The sequence below is a fragment of the Saimiri boliviensis genome, chromosome 13 (genome assembly GCF_048565385.1).
Source record: "Saimiri boliviensis isolate mSaiBol1 chromosome 13, mSaiBol1.pri, whole genome shotgun sequence".
In the NCBI taxonomy this organism is placed as follows: Eukaryota; Metazoa; Chordata; class Mammalia; order Primates; family Cebidae; genus Saimiri; species Saimiri boliviensis.
In genome coordinates, this window is record NC_133461.1 from 23,991,441 (window position 1) to 24,013,681 (window position 22,241).

General features: G+C 36.0%; 1 protein-coding gene across 1 annotated transcript in view; it reads right to left on the bottom strand.

Moving 5' to 3' along the window:
• The window catches only part of RAB27B (RAB27B, member RAS oncogene family), a 180,439-nt gene extending 162,086 nt beyond the window's left edge, over positions 1 to 18,353 (bottom strand). Inside the window, exons 1-2 of the mRNA XM_074383407.1 lie at positions 18,276 to 18,353; positions 18,071 to 18,143 (exon numbers count right to left, since the gene is read on the bottom strand). The gene's annotated coding sequence lies outside the window, so the exon portion shown is untranslated. The remainder of the gene's footprint in view (positions 1 to 18,070; positions 18,144 to 18,275) is intronic.
• Positions 18,354 to 22,241: the final 3,888 nt, after the last annotated feature.

Below are 22,241 nucleotides of genomic sequence, written 5' to 3' on the forward strand. Positions count from 1 at the left end.
CAAAGGAAGATATATGAATGTCGAATAAGTTCACACAAAGACGCTCCATGTCATTAGGCCTTCAGAGAAATGAAAATTAATCACAGTGAGATACCACTACATACCCACTAGAAGGCTGAACTTAAAACTATTAGTAATACGAAATGCCAATGACAATGTGGAGAAACTAGAGCCCTCATACATTTACTGGAGACAGTAAAATGCAACAGTCACTTTGGAATACAATTCAGCAGCTTCTTACAAAGCTAAATGTACACTTAGCATGTGGTTCAGCCATTCCACTCTTAGGTATTCACTAAGAAAAATAAAAATATGCCTACACAAAGATTTGAAGATCAAAGGTCATAGCAACTTTATTCGTAGTAGCCAAAAACAAAAACAAAAACAAAAAAAGAAAGAAAGAATTTAAGTATACATCAAGATAGCATTTCTTTATCTTTTATTTATTTTTTTGAGACAGAGTTTCACTCTTGTTGCCCAGGCTGGAGTGCAATGGTGCAATCTCGGCTCATTGCAACTGCCACCTCCCAGGTTCAAGTGACTCTCATGCCTCAGCCTCCCTAGTAGCTGGAATTACAGGCACCCACCACCACACCTAGCTAATTTTTTGTATTTTTGGCCAGGCTGGTCTCAAACTCCCAACCTCAGGTGATGTGCCTGCCTCGGCCTCCCAAAGTACTGGGATTACAGGAATGAGCCATCTCACCTGGCCAAAAGGTATTATTTCTATATGGTGAAATACTATTGAATACTAAGAAATTAAAAAGAAACAAAACAAAGCAAAACTCAAAAATATGACACAGAGTGAAAGCAGACATATACAAAAGAGTACCTATTGTCTGATACATTTATATGTAATTCCAGAGAAGACAAATCAACTTATAGTGACAAATAGCATATTAAAGGCAGCCCAAAGCTAGGGTTGACTACAAAGAAGCATCAGAGAAATTTTGGGGGTGATATTCTCTATCTTGAAGACACCCATGGTTATGCAAAGATACATATTTTTCAAGACTCATTGAGTTGTACAATTAAAATAGGTAAAGCTTGTTTTGGGCAAAGTATATTACAACAAAATTGTTTTACAAAAAAAAATTCAGGTAAGTTTTGTTCCACAACTAGCAAAAGATACAGATTAAATTAAAAATCAGATGACAGTGATTATGTTCTAAAAAGGGATTTAGGTGGAGGTACATTATGGAAAAATCAGGATATGATAGATATATTAGTCCATTTTCACATTGCTGTAAAAATCTTTCCTGAAACTGGATAATTTACAAAGAAAGAGATTTAATTGACTCACAGCTCTGCATGGCTGGGGAAGCCTCAGGAAACTTAAAATCATGATGGAAGGGGAGTCAGGCATGTTTTACATGGCAGCAGGTGAGAGAGAGACCAAGAGAGGAAACTGCCACTTATAAAACCATCAGATCTCATGAGAACTCATTCGCCGTCATAAGAACAGCATGGGGAAACCACCCCCTGATCCCAGCACCTCCCACGAGATCCCCCGCCTTGACACATGGGGATTATGGGGATTACTATTTGGGATGAGATTTAGGTGGGGATACAGAGCCCAACCACATCAATTAGTGATCAACAAAATATTCGTTTCCTCCTTTTTTCCAGTTCTTTTGTGGAAAATGTAGGTAATATATTCAAAGGCTGTCAGCTATAAAATAAATACTGAGAAATATATGCAGAAAGACAACATTATGAGTCAGTGGTTAGTCATCTAAGAACAATCAGAAGAGTCTGTTAAAATATGTAAGCTCTTCTCTCTTATAAACTTTTGATTTATAAGACGCTTTTTCTTTACCTTCCAAAGTCTGGGGTTTCTAAATTTTTATTGTACTCATTTGGCAGTTAGCATACATTTTCTACATTGGCCATTACATTTTTAAGTACACATTTTTATTGTTCAACTTCATCACAAGTTTCTAAAAGGCAAGAAGCTTGTCTGATAACTCTTTTTATGGCTGATTTGAACCTAGTAGGTGTTTAATAAAAGATAAACATATTGTGAATGATTATACTGATATTCTTAGGTTTGAAAAATCTTGCCTCTTCAATATTATTTAGTCAAATAATTTAAATGTGATCACATCCATTTCAAGTGAAAAATTCATTTATTTAAGAGAATCAGTCAAGTAATTTAAAGACTTCTCCTTTCTCCTGGTATGTTCACATTCATTTTTTTCACTTGTTTAGTCTTTCAATAAATATGTATTGAGCATCTCTTTTTGCCAGGCACTGTGCTAAGTGCTGGAAATATTATTATTATGGAAAATATTATTATGTGCTCACAGTCAAGAAAGAATACCAAACATAGCAACACATATTTCTAACAGAGTTGGATAAATATATTATAAGAGGTGTGCGGAAAGGGAGACAGATGATGGCAAGATGTACCATATAAACTTTAAAATTAAATTTTGACCAATCTACTCATTGGCTAATATAAAACTCTGCAATCTAATTTAATGTTATTTAGTTATCTTAATGTAGATGGCCTATAATTGAAACTATAAATAAAGGTTGAGTTACTTTTGGTAATAAAATTGTTGTTATCCTAGACAAAGGGAGTAGCCTCTTTTTCTTCTTGATGCCTAAAGTCAATAAGCCCGTTCAAAACTTAACTCTTAACCCATCCAGTAAATAAGCCTTGTGTGCATAAGACAACCCAGAGAGTCAACAATGAATGAATAAACTATGATATGGTTCGAAACTGATCTTTGTGGAAAGTCCACTTGACCATAGAGGTGGTTTTCTTCCACAGATACAAACATTTTGAGCAATTATGAATGAGAAGTATGTCATTTGGTGTTGGTCTACTTACATAGTCTTATGCAATTTGATGTATGAATATAATCTGCACCAATTTGTTCTCTTTCTTTTTGCCACAAAAGGAAATAATAACATTTTTTAAAATGTTCTTTCAAGTCCCTAAAGCTTTCAGTTCCTGATGATTATCTTACCATGGATGAGTGCATATTTCTCTTTGGCAAAACATAGCTTATTTGTTTATACTTTACCATTACATACAACCCTCCAGCAGTCTCCCATCCAATCAAAAACTCAAATGCTTATTCTCTCTTTTGTCAGAGCTTTTCTATATATCTCCTCCCTGAAATTTCCCACTCAATTCCCTCTAGAACCCCTCTTAGCCTAGAAAATCCCTAATTATCCTCAGATCTTATCTAAATTTCACTTTCTTAGAGATGACTTTCTTGACTGGATCCTTCACATACACACACCCAGAGACTAGAAAAGGCTTCCCTTTGTACTTCCTCATGAAACTTACTAATTAGTTATTCATTTTTCTATCCTCTTTATATTCTGCACCCTGCAGATGGAAAGACCCTGTTTCTATCTTGTTTATGTAATAGGCACCGAATAGCTATTAATAGCCATTTGTTTATTAAATGAAGAAATTTACAGCAATAAAGAAATTCAGAGAAATAAGACTTTCATTTTACTAATAAGAAAACCATGGTAAAGTAAAGTAGTTCTTTATTATAAAGTTAACTATCTCTGTTTTAATAACATCCGATTAGATAATGTTGTATTTCCTTACTGCGCTATTGGGTGCTATTATAAAAATGAAGTTCTATTGAATGTGAAAGTACTTTTGCAGCAATATTTGTAATTCCATTTCATCATAATTGAGCATAGAAAAATAAAATTCTATATGAAGCAAAAGGCAGCACAACTTTTCTTCGATACTGCAGTTGCCTTACCTCACATCTCCCCTACTCAGTTTGGCACTACTCAGTTTTACCAGACCATTGACAAATATCCCAACTTGCATGCTTTTGCAGGGCTTGATTGAGTCAACCCCTATGAAACCAAGTAAGCCAACTAATGCATACTATATTTTGGTAATATTATACTTTTTAAAAAGTGTGTGTTGCTCTAAAGCCACTTCTTTAAAACACTACCAAAAAATATTATGTATTATTTGGTTTACTCATAAAATTATCCAGTTTGGCATGATCATGATATATGTAAAGTTTTTTCATGCAACAGGCATTTACTACCTACTTTCACTCTTAAATGGTTATAAATTCTATCACAAAAGTGATAATAAATATACTTTCACTCTTAAATGGTTATAAATTCTATCACAAAAGAAAATTTACCTGAAACTTAGAAATAAGGCAAAAAGTTTGTCAGTACATCCCGATAATCCACAAGCATTGTCTAGATAGGCACAGCTCTGTCCCAAAGAATTTCTGTGAATCTGTGTAGTAGCCTGAGCAAGTGTGGCTACTGAGCACATGAAAAGAGGAGAGTGTGACTGAGAAACTGCTTTTTTACATTATATTTAATTTTAAATAAAGTTACATTAAATAGTCACACTTAAATTGCTTGTGGCTACCTTATTGGACAGCACAGTTAGAGAGGAATGCGCTTAGTTTGTCTCACATTTTGTTATTAATGAAAGGTGATAGCAGAAAATCAAACACCACATGTTCTCACTCATAGGCGGGTGTTGAACAATGAGAACACATGGACACAGGGAGGGGAGCACTACACACTGGGGTCCATTGGGGGGAAATGGGGGAGGGACGGGGTGTGGGGAGGTGGGGAGAGATAGCATGGGGAGAAATGACAGATATAGGTGAGGGGAAGGAAGGCAGCAAATCACACTGCCATGTGTGTACCTATGCAACAATCTTGCATGTTCTTCATATGTACCCCAAAACCTAAAATGCAATAAAAATTAAAAAAAAAATTATTTATTAATTTGTAGAATTTTGTCTGTTAGATACACAAATAATTTTTGCCTGGCAGAACAAGTAATGCCAAAAATTTATGGTAGAAATATCAGCCAGTTTTATAATATGACTCAGTAATTTTATTTTAACAAATCTTTGTTAAATGGTCTAGATATACATAATTTCTCACATTTTTCTTGAACCAATCATAACATCTAGTTCCCTCATTAATTAATGTTATATGAAAATTATTCACATATGTACATTTATGTTTGTCTGAGATTCATAATTTGAAAATTATATTTCAGCTTTGGATCCCCTAAAATTCACCCATAGAATTATTTCTGAGGTTTCCTAGAGGCCACCTGGGAAATTTGTTCTTTTACCTTATAAAATGAAAGCTGCTAGAAATAATTAGGTCTGTTTGGTGGCTTCATATTTACTAATTTGTTTTAGACTATTGCAAGAGATTCATGGAAAGAGTGATAAACTCAAAGAAGATGCCCAGTCTTCCTTAGTCTGTTTATGTAACTAAAATACTCATATAAATCTATCAGAAATTATGTGCTTTTTGAAAAGGCCTTGGAGATTCTTCAGTGCCTTCCATAATCTGATCTTACCCTCAGAGAAAACACTGATTAAGTTATTACGAGAACTTATTAGAGGATCCTTTTTTCTTATATTATTGGTTATCATAATAAATTAATCACAGCCAGTCTCATCAGCAAATAGATCTCTGCTTCTTGGTGCTTGCCTGAAGTCTCTGCTATACATTATAGGCTAGAACTGGTATCTTGCACAAAAGACAGTTCCAGAACCTCATAGAAGAGACAGCATACCAAGTACTCTGCAAAGAACAGGCTCTGAGGGATAGGTTTCCAAATTTTCATGGCTTAGACAACTCTCAGACTCTACAGTGGAGTGAGTTACGATCTCCTAGGCTCCTTTCAGTCCAGAAGCAGGCATTTTACATGAAAGCAGACTGCTGACCACAGATCCAGGGCAAGAAAAATTAATCATCAGGACTAAATGAGCTCATGAGGAAAATTTAATTGTGATTATTTGTCTGGAATATGGCTGGCATTGTTTTAATTTTCTACTTTTAGTAAGTATATAGGAAAACACTTTATCTTTCTTCTTCAGCTATCTTTAACCCTTTCCTTAGTAGATTATACTATTGTAAACTTAAATGTTCTAAATGGTATCTAAGTGTCACCCACCCACTCAGAATTTGGAAGCAAATATTTTTAGAGTATTCTTACTTTCCAAGGTAATAAGTTATTTGCATAGGATTGACAAGAATCTGTGCCTATTTTTACCAGAGCATAACTGCATAAATTATTGTAGCAACCTAATCTACACTTGGAGTGTCATATTTGAGAAAGATTCATACTTAATCAAGTATGGCAACTCACCATTAAGGAACATATGTGAGTTGATTCAGGGCCTGCTTCTAGAGTTCTAGCACAGAGAATAGGAAAGAAGTAAACTTCTGGAAGGCTAAGGAGCTTAGCAAATTTGGGCGGGTTGGGGGGGGTACTCTATAAAGGAAGATTTTGCCTAAATGTATAGGTACTACAAGCGAAGTCTAATGGAGGGTATGTTTTGGGGTTGTTTCCTAGCACTAGAAAAGAAGAGCAAGAGAGATCAAGAGTCTAGCCCAAGTTCCTTCTGAAAATTCCTAAACAAGTGAATTTTGTGGCCTTAGTGGTTGCTCAATATTGTAGGGCTCTATATTGGCAGAACAAACTCAAGGAGAACTGTATGATTAATTAATGATATTGATACACCCCTGGAAATAATCAAATTAAACCTGGGCTCTAAAAAGACTTCATTTACAACTGGGCACGGTGGCCCATGCCTGTAATCCCAGTGCTTTGAGAGGCAGAGGCAGGAGGATCTCTTGAACTGAGGAGCTCGAGATCAGCCTATGCAACATTGCAAGACCCCATTTCTACAAAAGAGTTTTAAAAATTAGCCAGGCCTGGTGGTGTGTACTTGTAGTCCCAGCTACTTGGGAAGCTGAGACAGAAGGATTGCTTGAGCCCAGGAGTTTGAAGTTACATTGAGCTATGATCATGCAACCATACTCCAGCCTGGGTAATAGAGCAAGACCCCATCTCTAAAAAAAAATAAAAAATAAAAAGATTTCATTTACAAAATGAAATGAAATGAATTTGACATATAGGTCTAGTTAATTGACCTAATCTAAAAGATGGAAATAAGGCAAAAGATGAGTAGAAAGTTATCCTGACAACATATGGGGGAAAAGGTCACCTAGGATTGTTTAAGGGAAGGGATTTTGTTCGTATCAGTCACTATTGATTAAAAGTTCCAGATTTGGTGAAGTTACTTGTTAACTTATAGAGGTTTATCTTGCACAAATATAAATAACTTGTCTGGTGGAACAGAAAATCTCAAAACCTTTTATTTTTAAGTCAGCAATCTTACCATAATATTTGTTTTTAAAATTGATTATTAATATCCAGTTTCTTAAATGTGCTCTGAGCTGGTCATTATATCTTACTGATATTCTTTATTAACTAGTAAGTTAAAGAAAATCTTTTATACATCTTGATTATATATTTCACAAGAGTTATAATTTTTTCTTTTAAAACTATATTTTAACGAAACAATATTCTGGTACAATAATATCTGGTTGAGAATCATAAGCCATGACTTCTCCTTCCAGAAATGATGTTTTATGACACTCAATTCTGCACCTGGCCACTTGGAACTGTCATCTGTAAATGTCTCTTTCAAATGTCACTTTAAATATCCTAAAACTGAAAAGTTTGAATACATTAACAGAAACAGAATATTATTGAAAGAAATAGACTTGAACATTCTAAAAAGAACTCAAACAGATCTGGAATACACCAGATCTTTTTATTGTAATAACAACTACCATAATCCATTCTAAAAGAAAAAGTACCATTTAAATGATTACTTTGCCAGGAGCAATCACTCTTTTATTGAGCCATTTGTTCTTTAGATAGATAACTTTTGATACGCACATAGAATGAGACAAGATTTATGTCTTTCCTAGAGTTTTCTTCTTGCCAAGACATCAAATAGGGTCATTGTTTATCAGAGAGCTTACACAGTACTCAGTATGTCTTCCCATCTTTTTTTAAACTGACAACAAAGTTGCTAAAGATCTGAAATGAAAATTTGATCTAATTTAAATTTAGTCCGATGGAAAATTTTAAACAACTAAAGCTTATCAAGTAAAGAAATTGGAATGGTCTGTTAAGGGTCATAAAAATTTCTATACCCTAATATTATATTAAAATAGCTTACAACATAATTTTTAATATTGTGAGTAAAAGATGTTAATTGATGTATCACATTGATCTGTGTCATTGTTGAGGCTTTCTTTTTGTTAGAACCTAGTACATTTTTGTAAATGTTATGCATAAAAAGAATGTTTATGTTTACTTAAAAAAAAATAACTTCATTGGTTGCGGATTTCATATGCATCCGTTAGATTGAGATTTAAATTATAATGTTCAAACTTTGTATATCCTTAGGAATTTTTGCCCAGTTTCTGAAAGGACTTTGGTCAAATCTCTCACTATGATTGTGGATTTGTTTATTTTTCTTGCTCTGTATATTGTTAGTACATTTTAGGTTAATCATTAGGTACTCACAGGTTCAGTATATATTGAACTAGTGAACTATAACTTTTTATCATTTCACAATCCCTTTGAATTCTAATTTTTTTCTACTTTATTATTTATTTCCCTACTGTGATTATGGCTATTCTAGCCTTGATTTCATATCTGCTCGTTAGGCATTTGTGTATTATACCTACCCCTCGTTTAGTGACATTAATTTATTCCTAACATCCTTATTGCCAAATTAAATAATCTCAAATGAAAAAATACATGACTATTATTTCAGTAGCAAAAATGACAATGTGTTTATCCTAATCTAAGATTCTCAAAAGCTTTCACAGACAGAAAAACAATAAAAATATAAACAAAGTTATATAGCATGTTAGTATGTTCTTGCATTGCTATAAAGGAATATCTGAGACTGGGTAATTTACAAAGAAAAGTGGTTTATTTTGACTCATGGTTGTGCAGGATGTATAGGAAGCATGGTGCTGGCATCTGCTTCTGGTGAGGGCTCAGGAAGCTTTTACTCATGGCAAAAGGTGAAGGGGGGCCAGCACATTACATGGTAAGAGAGGAAGTGAGAGAGAGGTGGAGCCAGGCTCCGTAAACACTAGCTCTCACGTGAACTCATAACCACAGGCAGAGCACCAACCCACTTCTGAGGCATCAACCCCTGTGACCCAAACACCTCTACCAGGCCCCACCTCCAACACTGGAGGCTACATTTCAACATGAGATTTGGAGGGGAAACACGTCCAAACCATATCATATATGTAATTTAAAATCAATTAAAAAGAAAGAAATGCAGCTTGCACATAACTATAGCATGATGAAGATTTATCGTACTTGGCTGGTGAGGAAGACTTGCTAATGAGAGGACATTGGGCGAGAACTGTGCATTTGTTGGAAGGTGCAGTCTTATGTCAGCACCTGTTTTTCAACTTTTCAGAACTTATGGTTAATCTTTCATTCCAAATGCACCTGAACATAGTCATAAGTCCAGATAACATCTTCCGGGCAAAATAAAGACTAAATACAAGAGCACTTTCTAACTCTATGGAAACAGTGATGTATGTGACAGACTGAACATCTTAAAAGATATAACCCTTCACTACTGTTTTGGGTTTACCCAAACACAATATGCAATTTGAATTATGAATATATAAATTAGTTATTTAAGATATTCTCTGACCAGAAAATGTTCACCAAATAAACTGATGAGCATGACTTTACCTAAAGAAAAAAAACCCGAATTATCCCTTCTTATTGCATCTTTCCTTAGTGAATCACACCAAATGGAGAAAAGGAGTCTTCAGTAAATTAGAACTCTTCGAGAGTCACTTAAGGCAAAAGGCATTAAGTGAACAATCTCGATGTGAGTCTGGTCTTAACTTTCAACATTTTTTTTTGTCCTTTTGTCTTAAGAATATCTCTTTTAAGAAGCACGTAAGTGGGATTATGTTTTAAAAATCTAAAGTGATTAGATGAATTCATTTACAGTGTCATGTTCTCTGATGGTAGATTTATTTTATGCTTTCTGTTTACTGTTTTTGTTGTTGCTTTGCTTGTTTTTACTATTCTACTTGCCTGCTTTCTATGGGTTAATCAGGCTATAAAAAATCCCTCTTACTCCTTTTCAACAACTTTATAACACTTATACTTGACTTAAGGAAGTCTGACGCTCACTAACAGAATTAACCTCCTCGTAAGCAATACAAAGTATTTTAGAATGCTATAAATCAGACAATTGCCCCCATTTTCCATGTTACTGTTTCCTAGTAATTTAATTCCACCTTGCTTTTAAACTTATTTAAATGTTCTCTTGTCATTGGTGTTCCCTCATCAAACTCTAATATATTTATTGAGCATGTAGGTTCCTTTCTATATACACTTCTTGCGGTTAAGTGTGCTTAGTATCTTTCTTCTGGCCTATTTTCGGAAAACTCTTGGTCATTAACCCTTAGAATACCACTCCTCTCCTTTTCTCCCTGGTCTTTTATCTCAGAATTCTAACTGGTTAAATTTTTAAACTTATCATTCCTAGACTCCTTGTATTTAAGTTTCCTTTTTAGTTTTCCTGAATCTCCTTATAAGAATATTTTTGTATTCCAAATAGCACTAATAAATAGAAACTTTACGAATATGTAAGTCCCTGTAGACTGTCTCCTTAATGATATAGTTTTCATAGGTAGCTATATCACTCTGTGACATAGCCTATGCAAAAAGCATTTTAACAGTCATATATGTTATAATGAATATAAGAGGTGAAAAATAGCCCATGTTGTTTACTCAAACATTTAAGATTTCTACTAGTTTTTAAAGAAAAATTCCTTACTTTGTAGGCAGGTTTCCTTTTTGTTTGTTTGTTTGTTTTGTTTTGAGACAAAGTCTTACTCTGACTTCCGGGCTGGAGTACAGTGGTGTGATCTGAGCTCATGGCAATCTCCGTCTCCCTGGTTCACGGGACTCTCCTGCCTCAGCCTCCCAAGTAGCTGGGACTACAGGTGTGCACCACCCGACTGTGTAATTTTTTGTATTTTTGGTAGAGACAGGGTTTTGCCATGTTGGCCAGGCTAGTCTCAAACTCCTGACCTCAAGTGATCAGCCAGCCTCGGCCTCCCTAAGTGCTGGGATTACAGGCAGGAGCCACCACACCCAGCTGTTTTCCCATTTTAATCATTTCCCTTCCATGCAAAGAACTTCCATTAGTATTTCCTTTAGAGTAGAACTACTAGGATGAATTTGTTTTGTTTTTGCTTGAGAATTTTCTCAATTTGCCTCTATTTCTGAGAGATACCATTTTGCTAGATAGAGGATTCTGGATGGACAGTTACCATGTGCTCCATTCCTCAGGGTCTGAGATTGTCTATGCAGCTGAGAGGGGCAAGAGTAAAAAGTAACAAAAACTTCACCCCACTGAGGATGCCATCCCCACTGCCACCTCCATACTAGGGAGGAGAGGGCTGCTAGTTCTTTGCTGATACTTGGATGGAGAGGTCCAAAAACAGTCTAAAGGCGTTTCTGTAGCCTCCCCACCTCTATCCCATTCCCATCTTCTGGCCAGAGGAAGTAAACTTTCCTGGAGCTTTCTTTGCTGTGTTTGTATTCAAAGCTCTGCAGTTTAGACTGATCCCGAGCCTGTTGGGATATACAGAATATAATAAAAACCCAACAGGCAGCTTTTAGACCAAATTATTTACAACTTTGTTTTAATTATTTCAGTGTCACTACCAATTAATCTATCAGTAAATGTCATAAAGCAATAAGGGCAACATGTCATAAAATATAAATATATTTTTTCATATAAACATTTATTTTCAAAGATGAGACTATAATCCAACTGTTGGCTGGCAGCAGAACTGTGGCATAGTGACCAAAATGTGTACTCTTTAAGGAACATACTCTTATAAATTCACACTTGGTTTTTCAAATGTGATTTTAGTGGTGAGAAGTATCATGTGTGGAAATGTGGGAAATTTTTATTTACATCACAAGTTGGATGTCATGATAAAGGTAAAACTGACTGAGTCTTACAAAATAGTGATGAAGCTGGAAAAATTTAAGAAATTTTAGAAGCATCCAAAAATTTAACCAGGTGGAGAAAGACATGACTTAGCAACCACATATATAGAAACTTACTTAGTAGTTTGAATTCTCAGTAAATTCATGTCAGTGGAAAATGTGATGTGGCTGCTAGAAAGGTTAATGTATGCTTAGGCTACATTAAAGGGAACAAAGTATCTAAAACATGGGAGGTGACAGTCTAATAATTTGTATTACTGGATGGATGCTTTGGCTCACTCTTGTAATCCCAGCACTTTGGAAGCCTAGGCGAGTGGATAACTTGAGATCAGGAGTTCAAGACCAGCCTGACCAACGTGGTGAAACCCTGTCCCTAATAAAAACACAAAAGTTAGCCAGCTGTGGTGGTGCTCCTGAGAAGGAGGATTGCTTGCAACTGGGAGACAAAAGTTGCAGTGAGCCAAGATCACACCAATGCATTTTAGCCTGGGCAACAGATTAAGACCCTGTCGCAAAAAAAGAAAAGAACTTATTACTCATTGAGGGCTCCCCTGTGATTCTGTGTTCAGGGCTTAGATTAGGAGGGTTCTAGATTCATTAAAAATCATATCAATTATAAATAAATACTCAGCACTTGGTTATGGATTAAAATGTGGCAGAGAAATAATTATGCAAGCTGCTAGATGCATACCTTGAAGATTGTCTTTATAAGTTAATGTGTTATTAGGGATTTTATCTGTTTATCTATTATCTATCTATCAGCTATCTATCTAATTCTCTAATTATCTAATTGTCTGTTTCAGAATTACACAATCTTCATAAAATTTTTTATTATTTATATTCAACATGATTACTTATATTCAGGATTACATGTGAGATTAGTATGCTTCCTGAACTCACTTATTCCTTCCAGATTTCTCATGTTGTATTTGCAATAAACATAAATTCCAGAGTTGTTCCAAGCATAATAGTTGAATAATAGATAATAAATTTTTGAAGAAAATGACAAAATAACTACCTCGTATTGTTGATTATTATAAAATCCAATCCCAAGACATAGCAATAAAGAAACTCGGACCTAAGTAGATCAAGTTACATTTCCAATAACATGCAGGTGGGACACCTCACAGCCACAGGTAGCTTTTAGACAGTGGCAGCACAAGGTCTCATAAACTTGAATTTTACTTCCTGGCCTGACTCTCTCCCACTGCTTCTTTTATCCCCAGCAAGAGTCTTTGCTCTTTCCTGATTCTGAACAAGGACGCATTTTAGTCTGAACATGTCAATTTGTCTGTGGCTGCCACTCAGGAGAATTCCATTTTCTTTTACAAGATTGGAAAGAAATTGTCCCAGTCAAGTCCAAACCCATCATGCATATTTTTCCCCTCAACCATGCCTCTCTTCTATGCCAGAGTTTTCCATTTTAAAACTTTTAGTTTAGTTTTCTATTTTGACTTTTGTTTCATAAAGTAGCTTCAAATACAGGTAGCTGATAGACTCCAGGATGTTTTCCTTTGAAATAATGGGAAAAACGTTGTTGAACCATTTTGATCCTATGCATAACTGTAGTGTCAAGAATAATAGGAGGAAAATATTTAAAAGTCACACCATAGCAATTTTCTACTTAAAAAGATTTATAGCAGTTGATTAGCGGAATATATGTGTATGTTTGTATGCAGATATGTATTTCACGGCTGCATGCCTATGAGATGACAAAACCCCAAGAGACTTTAGGTGCGAATTCTCCAAGTATCAATGACAAATTTATCAAATGACTGCTTATCTTCATCAATTGCCTCTTCTACTTGAGCCTGAATGCTGTGCTGTGCACTATGAAATGCCATGTGCCTCTCACTCAACTTCCCAAGAAGTGGATGTGATGGGCTGAGCCCAGTAAGCACAGTCCTGCCAGGGGTTATGTCTAACTTCCTTGGATGTAGTCATCTTACTCCAGCACTGCCTGAGAGGAGCTGCACCATAATCAACACCCATCAACATGTTGGTGGTTTCTGGGGAGATGAGAAAAATTAATAACATCTGCACCTAACACAGATCCCAGTTGAGGCTTGCTCTTAAGAAGATTCTGGAACAATGCTTTCTCTTTCTGCTGTCTGTGGAAGTACCAGTCTTTTCTCCTTCAACTCTATGAGAATTCTCCAAAAAAAAAATTAAAGAAAGGGGCACAGGAGTGATAAAACAGTCAAATACTTTTTCACTATATGAAGTATTTAAAGGAGTTAGTTCATAAAGTTATAGCACCTCATAAGTCATCATGGAAATTAAATTTTCCCCTAGTGTCATGGACGCTCAACATACATCATCTCATTTTGTCTCTTGTCAAAACTCTGTAACATTTTCTCAAATGGGCTCATAGGGTAAAATGCTCATGATTTCAGGGTTTAAGAACGACACAGAATGGATTTAAATTGCAGCAGGTTTGCTTCTAAATCCATACTCTCATTACGTCTCTCATTATCTGGCTGGCTTTTTCACCTGGATCTCTAATGGTATATCACTTTTTCAGGAAGTCTTCCAGACAACCCTAACTGAAAATGCCACGAAGCCATTCGTTATCACAGTACCCTCTTTTAATTTTCCAGTTAGCACTTATCAGATATATTCTGGTTTATTTAATTGGCAATAAGTTATAGTAATAACAACATAATTTTAATACCAATGTATTTGGTTAATATTTAATTCCTAGGTTTTTGCATCTATCCCTTCACAAAATGATGGAAACTGTTCAAGGTGGACATGTCTTGTTTACTGCTGCAACTCCCATACTTGGGATATGGTGAGAGATCAATAAATATGTATTAAGGAAAAGAAAATAATCCAAAGATATTAAATGCTGTGTCCAAAAAACCTTACAGTGATTCCAATGTGCAAACTCCAATGATCACTATTATGTGAAAGAGCAAATCTTATTTGCAATTTACACATCTGTGAAATCATGATTAATATTTATCAACAAGTTTCTTTGGCATTTTTAACTTCCTCCCTATCAAATAATATATTTAAAAGAAAAGGAATGAGAGTATATTAATCGTATCCCATGTTCACATCAGTTACAGTGTGTCAACTAGAAATGACAAGTTAAAACAATGTTTTGGATAAACTTGTTTATCAACAAATGCCATGAATACATTGCATATGTGTCCTTTACACTCAAAAATTGAATATATTTAAAAGCTTTCTGCTATACCTACAAAATTACTTCTGTATAAATAATATCCAGTTCTGGAAACCACAAGACCTTGCCTCTGGAGAAAAATTCTTCCAAAACCATATGAATAATAACTTTCCCTTTTGCCAAACTCCAACAAAATATATAATTTGTGCTTCCCAGTTCACACAACTATAACTGATGTCGAGATGACACATCTACTCTTGTTTTCTTTCCTTTAAGTCTTTTATTTAAGGGGAAATCATAACGAAAATCTCAAGTTACATGTAATTCCTATTTATTGTGGCATGTGTATGTGGCCAACAGATTCTTAAAAACTCATATTAGAACTGCAATTATCTTTCATGACAAATACAAATGGATCGTTTGTTATTTTTCTACATTTCTTTTCTTTAATCCATTCAGTAAACACTGTGTCCCACAGGCCTACCATTGGTCCCTGGATGACTTATTGCATTTTTCCGTGCTTCCTACTAGGAGATATCTTTTCTTACTTATGCAGGTGCTCAGAAAAAAATTTTTAAAAAAGCAAACTGAAAAACCAGAATAATTGTGCCAATACTTTCTCCTTTATGTTAGCATCTTCTGGGTGGCTTAGTGCTGTAAATGCTGTAGTTTTCTATGTAGAAATAATGTAAAAGCTATCTTTTAAAAATGTCTTCTTGAGTACTGTCTTCATGAAAGAATTTTTGTTAGGGAATATTTTCTGTCTTTTTGGATGGAAAAGCACTGCTGTTGGTGAAATTGATAGAATGAGATTTACTATTTATTGGAATTCTTTCAACTAAAAATAGGCATGTTAAAATCCATCTGTTAGAAATGTCTACCTTAACACTACCCAGTAAATCTATGTAATATTGATATTCACCTGGATCTCTTGGGCTGCAAGACTTTTAAAGGCCTTGAGATATCCTCAGGCATCAAACTCACCTGATAATCACGACTTTCACACTCTCAACAAATTCCTTTTAGCCTTTACAATTTATTTCTTAGCTTAAGTCCCATTTGTTTGCTAGTAATTCTGAACTTCTGCTAAGCGCTGTGCCACTTGTCTTCATTTGATTAGGTCAAGCCAGTGGACTTAATTTTAGGACTTAAATTCAAGAAGAAAGTTCAAAGTTCATGTTCTGAAAAGTGTGTCAAATTCTGAATACAAATCTACGTTCTTGGGATTTTTCCCCCATCATAATTGAATTCAATGAATCTTTATACTCAACATAAAATAAAGTTATTTAAAGTTATTAACAAGACATGTGTCATGAAGAGTCTGACATCAAACCGAAGTCTAAGGCTGCAAATCATGATATGATGGGTAGGAATTTTCAAAAGTAAGCTTTAATTTGAAGAACTGAGTTATCTTTATAGACTTGGAATATAAGAAGTATTTTAAGAAGAGAAAGGAGAAAACTTTTGTAACACAAATTTTATGAAGATATGTAATATATACAAACTTGAAAATAAACTGTAGGTGCACCGACTCAAAAATAAGTTTAAAAAATTACTTTTGCCTCAGAAACTAATGAAAGTTTATTACCACCCCAATCTGATTTCTCTAACTTCCTTCAGAAGCAAGTGACTATCTAGAAAAGAAGGCTTTTTCTCTCTAAGAAATGTTATATAGCAATATTAACATGTTTTTCGATATATTTATTTTATTTGCTAAGGATAATGCAAATTAATGATTACCATCATTCATAATTTTAGTTACATTTATAAAGTATAGGCAGCACGCTTATATTGCAAATATTAGATCAGAATATTCAAAATACGAAAAAATTGAAACAGCAAAGTAAAACTTAGACTCTTTCTCCTTTATATCCTCTGCTCCTCTTTTGTTTACCAAATAAAGAATTTTAAGGGGACTATAGGTACATTTTCAAAAATTGGATACCTAAACATTTTGAAATCACAGTTAGGGTATTTCAATATATCAAATATAAGAAAATTAAACACATACTTTTTTAAAAAGTATTTTTAAAATTCTTTAACAAATGTTTTTTTTATTAAAGTCACACTTTTAATGTTGATGCTTTGCGTTTGTGTCTTAGTTAAATATATTCTTTCCTGAAATAAATGTTGATGGTACTGTTTCTCTTACAATTTTTCTTGAATTGACCACTAGCAGAACTCAATATTTTGTTCATTTATGAATACATTTACCTATTACATTTTGGCATAATTTATATAAATTTAAACTAATTACTGTGGTCAAAACCACATCTACCAATTTGAGAAGGCTTTAAAGTTTTCAAAGAGCCTTGAATGCATAAAACTGGCACCAGGGCTCTTAAAAAGCACCTTCAATTGATTTGTAAAATACTAAAAAAGGATTTTCTATTTCCCACATAAAATCATAATCATAATCATTTGAGTTTCCTAATAGCAAACTATTCCCTTATCATGCATAATCAAAATTATTTTTGAATAGGAAAAGATAATCTTAGATTCGCATTGTTTTTTTCATGTGTCTGTGTGCCATCTACTAGCTGTGGTATTGGGTCAGGGAAAAGTGTATGGTACAGTATATGGTTAAGAAAAAGCAAACTAGATTTCTCTTCAGTGGCTTTACACTGTGAGGCACCAAATGGCTTAATAGCTTTCTGGCAGTACACATCTATGATAAGAGTATTTGCAGAAATAAAGCAAGCATAAAAAGACTCCTACACTGCATCATGACAATGATTAGAAAGGACAGTCTTTGAGCTTTGAAAACAGAAAGCAGAATCTAAGCACACAGTCTGCAGCCCTGAGCAAAATCTCTTTCCCATCCAAACTCTGTTGCAAACCCAGCTTCTCTTGCAAACCCACAGGCTGGAAGAGGAAACCACAGCCACTCCAAAGTGGAGTTTCAGGCCCATCATTAGTGGTTTCTGTTACCATCTGGTTGCTTTTCCTTTATAAATGAAATATACAGATGGCATCTCACATTGACTCTTTCAATGAAGAGGAGGAAGGTCAAGAGACACAGCAACTAACACAGCCAGCACATTAGAGATCTGTGACCAACGTACTCACACCTCCAAATGCCTCCAGACTGCAGCCTCTGGAAATATCTATCCCATTTCTTTATGGCACTGTTGCTTCGATCGGCTGTGGAAATTAACATAAAATAATATAGTAACCCAGTAGGTGCTAGACAGTATTTCAGAGCATCATACTAAAGGAAGACTAAAGGCACACTGACAGTATTCAAAGCCTAAGTGATAAATAGCAAGTAAATACCTTCTAATCGAACAGAAGGGGGAAGGATGCTGAGCCGATATTGATGCTGCCTGCTCTCTTCCTGTGTAACGGCAAAGGCGGCTCAGTCCCTCTGACAGGCTGTAAAGCGTGGCTGCCTATCGGCTCCTGGGCGGTCCTAGTGCCTGCGCCAGGTTACCACACAAGGTAGCTCCAGAGAGGCTCCCCTTTTTGGTGATTCTTCTAGTGATTATCACCAAAGATTTTCAGGGATAGCAGCCAGTTAAGCATCAGGGTAGTGGGGTTTAGGTTTGGGAAAAATGATAAGTAGAGAGTTTGCTACTGTTAATCGGATACTGCTGTTGAAACCAAAAAGGATTACAGATGATCTTTTCTGTTAAATAAATAATGCTCATAAAAATATTGAAGCCAGAGAGTTGTTCAAAAGCAAACTAATCGGATAATACGCGATATTTACTAAAATCCATTTGTTTTATTTTTTCAATGTTTAATGTATAACAGAAAAAAAATAAAGTAGGATATTTTTAAAGTCTGATATATTTATAAAACTACTTGCAAAAAGTGTTTGCTAAAACCCTGAAAAGTCCATGTGTAGTTTATGCTGTTCAAAAATATAAAATGAAATAAATGCAAAAACAAACAAAATGAAGACTTTCAGAAATTTATCCTCTAAGAGGCAAAACGTTCACATGCCACTTCATGCAAACACCAGTCTTCATCTTTCTCTATTCATTCCCCTTCTGTTTTCTCCTCATGACATTTATATTTTTTAATTTACTCCTCCACTGCAGTACAGTATCTATAAAGGAATCTGTTCTATTGACTCTTATCTTTTTTTTTCTTTATTTGAGACAGGGTCTCCCTCCTGTCACTCAGTCTGGTATGCAGTGGTGCCGTCTTGGCTCGCTGCAACCTCCTCCTCCCGACTCAAGGAATTATCCAACCTCGGCCTCAGAGAATTTTGGACCACCAGTGTGTGCCACCATGCCCAGGCTAATTATTTGTATTTTTGGTAGAGAGAGGGTTTTACCATATTGCCCAGTCTGGTCTCAAACTCCTGAGTTCAAGCAATCCGCCCCCCCCCAGCCTCCAAAGTGCTGGGGTTACACGTGTGAGCCACCACACTCAGACTCTATTGACTTTGATAGAGTAACCCCTGAAAGATTGCCCAGCATATAATACACCCTCAGTAAATATTTATGAAAAGATAAATGAGGCAGTAAGCTGAGAAATTACACTATAGAAAACAGGTACAGAAGTTAATCTCTTAAGTGATTAAATCCAATTTAGCATACTTCTCTGAAAAACTACTTTTAATAAGGGACCATGCTAAGTATATGTTTGCCTCTAAGGAGCTTATAATTCATTATTTTTTGAGTCAGAGTCTCACTCTGTTGCCGAGGCCGGACTGCAATGGCGCAATCTCAACTTACTGCGGCCTCCTGCCTCCTAGGCTCAAGCGTTTCTTGTATGCATGCTATACCTGGCTAAGTTTTGTAGTTTTAATAGAGACAGTTTCACCATGTTGGTCAGGCTGGTATTGAATTCCTGAGCTGAAGTGATCTGCCCACTTTGGTCTCCCAAAACGCTAGGATTACAGGTGTGAGCCACTGTGTCCAACCAGGATTTTATAATTTAAACATAGAGAAAAATATTAGTGTATGTGTATAATCAAATAATTACATGTACATAAGATACTTGCCATAAAATAATGAACAATAAAGTCAAAATATGCTATATTTGCTAAGGGCTTCTAGTCTGGGTATTATGAGTATGAAGTGGAGCTGGGAGATTGGGTTTGATAATTCAACCCAGTTGATTTCTTTTTTCCCCCAGAGTACGTAGAGTTTGGGTGACAGTGGGCAGGTTGGTACAGAAGGGACTAGAAGCTGGAAAGTTAACTCTAGTAACATTGGTTAGTAGAGTAAATATAGGTACTAAGACAGGTGAAGAGAAGGAGTACAGGTACGGGTATGTGGTCACTGTAGGCCCTGGATCAAAACCTTACATTGGCAGGTAGGTAGTCAGGAGAGTGTTCTTCTCCACCGAGAGATGGTTGCCTTCCAGAGCAAGGAAGGCACCTCATAACTTGTGGTCCAGGCATTCAAACCACGTGGTAAAGTGTGGCAGCAGTAACAAGGTACATCAGCCCATAACAAGGTGACATGCCATTGAGGCTGAGGCTCAGGGCTTCTGCAACCAAAAAGAGAGGGAGAGAAAAAATCAAGGTAAGACTTGCTATGGAGAACTCGAGCCTGGGGTTTCCCATGGGAAAAGTACAGATCAAAAGCCATGGGGTGAGGCTGAACCCAACCACAAGGGACACTGAGGTTTTATGTGATCTAAGGATCCATAAATCAATCCGCTATCATCTGCAGGTCAAATAGCTGTGACTGTGGTTAGAGAAAAACTCCAGGGAACCATGTTGACCACTAGAGTCAGGTGAACTCAGAATGATTAGTGATCAAAAAAAGAATGCTTTGTTCAGCCCTGAGGATTGTGATTTGCTTATCCATTGCACTTCTTTCCACTTCTTCCCAATTCAGCATGTTTTCTGAAATGAGGCTTTTTCTTATTTTTTTAAAAAAAGTTGATCAGCAGCAAAAGCCACTAATGTACCCTCAATAGATCCTTGATACTACAAAGTGGTGCATGGGCTGGACTGTAGCAGGGGAGTGCCTAGTGTGTGAGGGAGGCAATGCCCCCTCATTAAGCATTTCATTGTGGTTACTGATCTTTATAATGTTGGAGAGCTCCCTAAGAAATAAAGCACTATGTCCATGATTGGGCTTCAGACACACACTGACTTGTCATCTGTGCAATGACTCCAGGTGGAGGGAGGAAAAGGGGGGCTGCTGAGAGACATGTCACCATAAATCAGAAGGATTCCAGCATGAGGAAATAGATCTCACTACAGAACTTGGGGGTAGAGGGGAGTAATGGGTCTCTGTAGAGCTTTGTGACTGAGATGGACATGCCTGTAAGAGAAAAAGACTCCATACAAACTGAAAACACAAAGATACTGCAATGGACTGAATATTTATGTTCCCCCCAGAATTCATCTGTTGGGATTCTAACCCTTAATGTGATGATTTTAGAATGCAGGGGTTATTAAGAGGTGATTAGGTCATGAAGGCAGGACCCTAATGAATGGGATTAGTATCCTTATAAAAGAGATTCCCAAGAATTCTCTCACTTGCTTTCTGCCATATGAGGATCAAAAGGGAAGTCAGCAGCCTGCAACTCTGAAGAGGACCCTCAGCAGAACCTGACTGTGCTGGCACTCTGATCTTGGACTCCAGTCTCCAAAACCATGAAAAGAAAACGTATATTGTCTATAAACCACCCAGTGTATACTTTGTTATAGAAGCTTGAATTGACCAAGATAGAGACCTCTTAAACTCTGTAATATTTTGGCCCTAAGAAAACTTCAAATGTGTGGGTGCTGTTATCCTCTTCCCTTTCAGTCTGCTTGGCTCACATAGTTGTGTGAGATTCAGTACCTCGAAGAATCATTGGGGACCCCCAACAGGCCATTAACTGCTGGTTCTGTAGGGACAGCTGTGTCACAGTGCCCAAGTTGGTAAAGGGTGGTGCTGATATCACAGATCTTGGGCTCACTTGCCAAAAGTTGATGGTAACTATAAGAACAGTGTAACTTGGACCAGTCTATGGCTTTTCAAGATGACCGTGAGGTGAAGGGCATCATAAGGAGCTGGAATTCATGGATGAGCTGGTGAAGGAGGGCTCAGATCTCATGAGATTGGTTATCAATTTTATGTAGCCTTATTTGTACCCACGTGCTAGTGAATTGTGGCAGTCAGGTGTCATATGCAAATGCAACTGTTATAGAATAGTGTGGGATAATCACTGACTTTGGGACTATAGACCTAGATTAAAACTGACTCTTTGTGTGTCCATGCAGTTAAATAAATACTACTCCATAGGCCTCTTGTAATGACCCCATGTCAACTACATTTAAAGGCC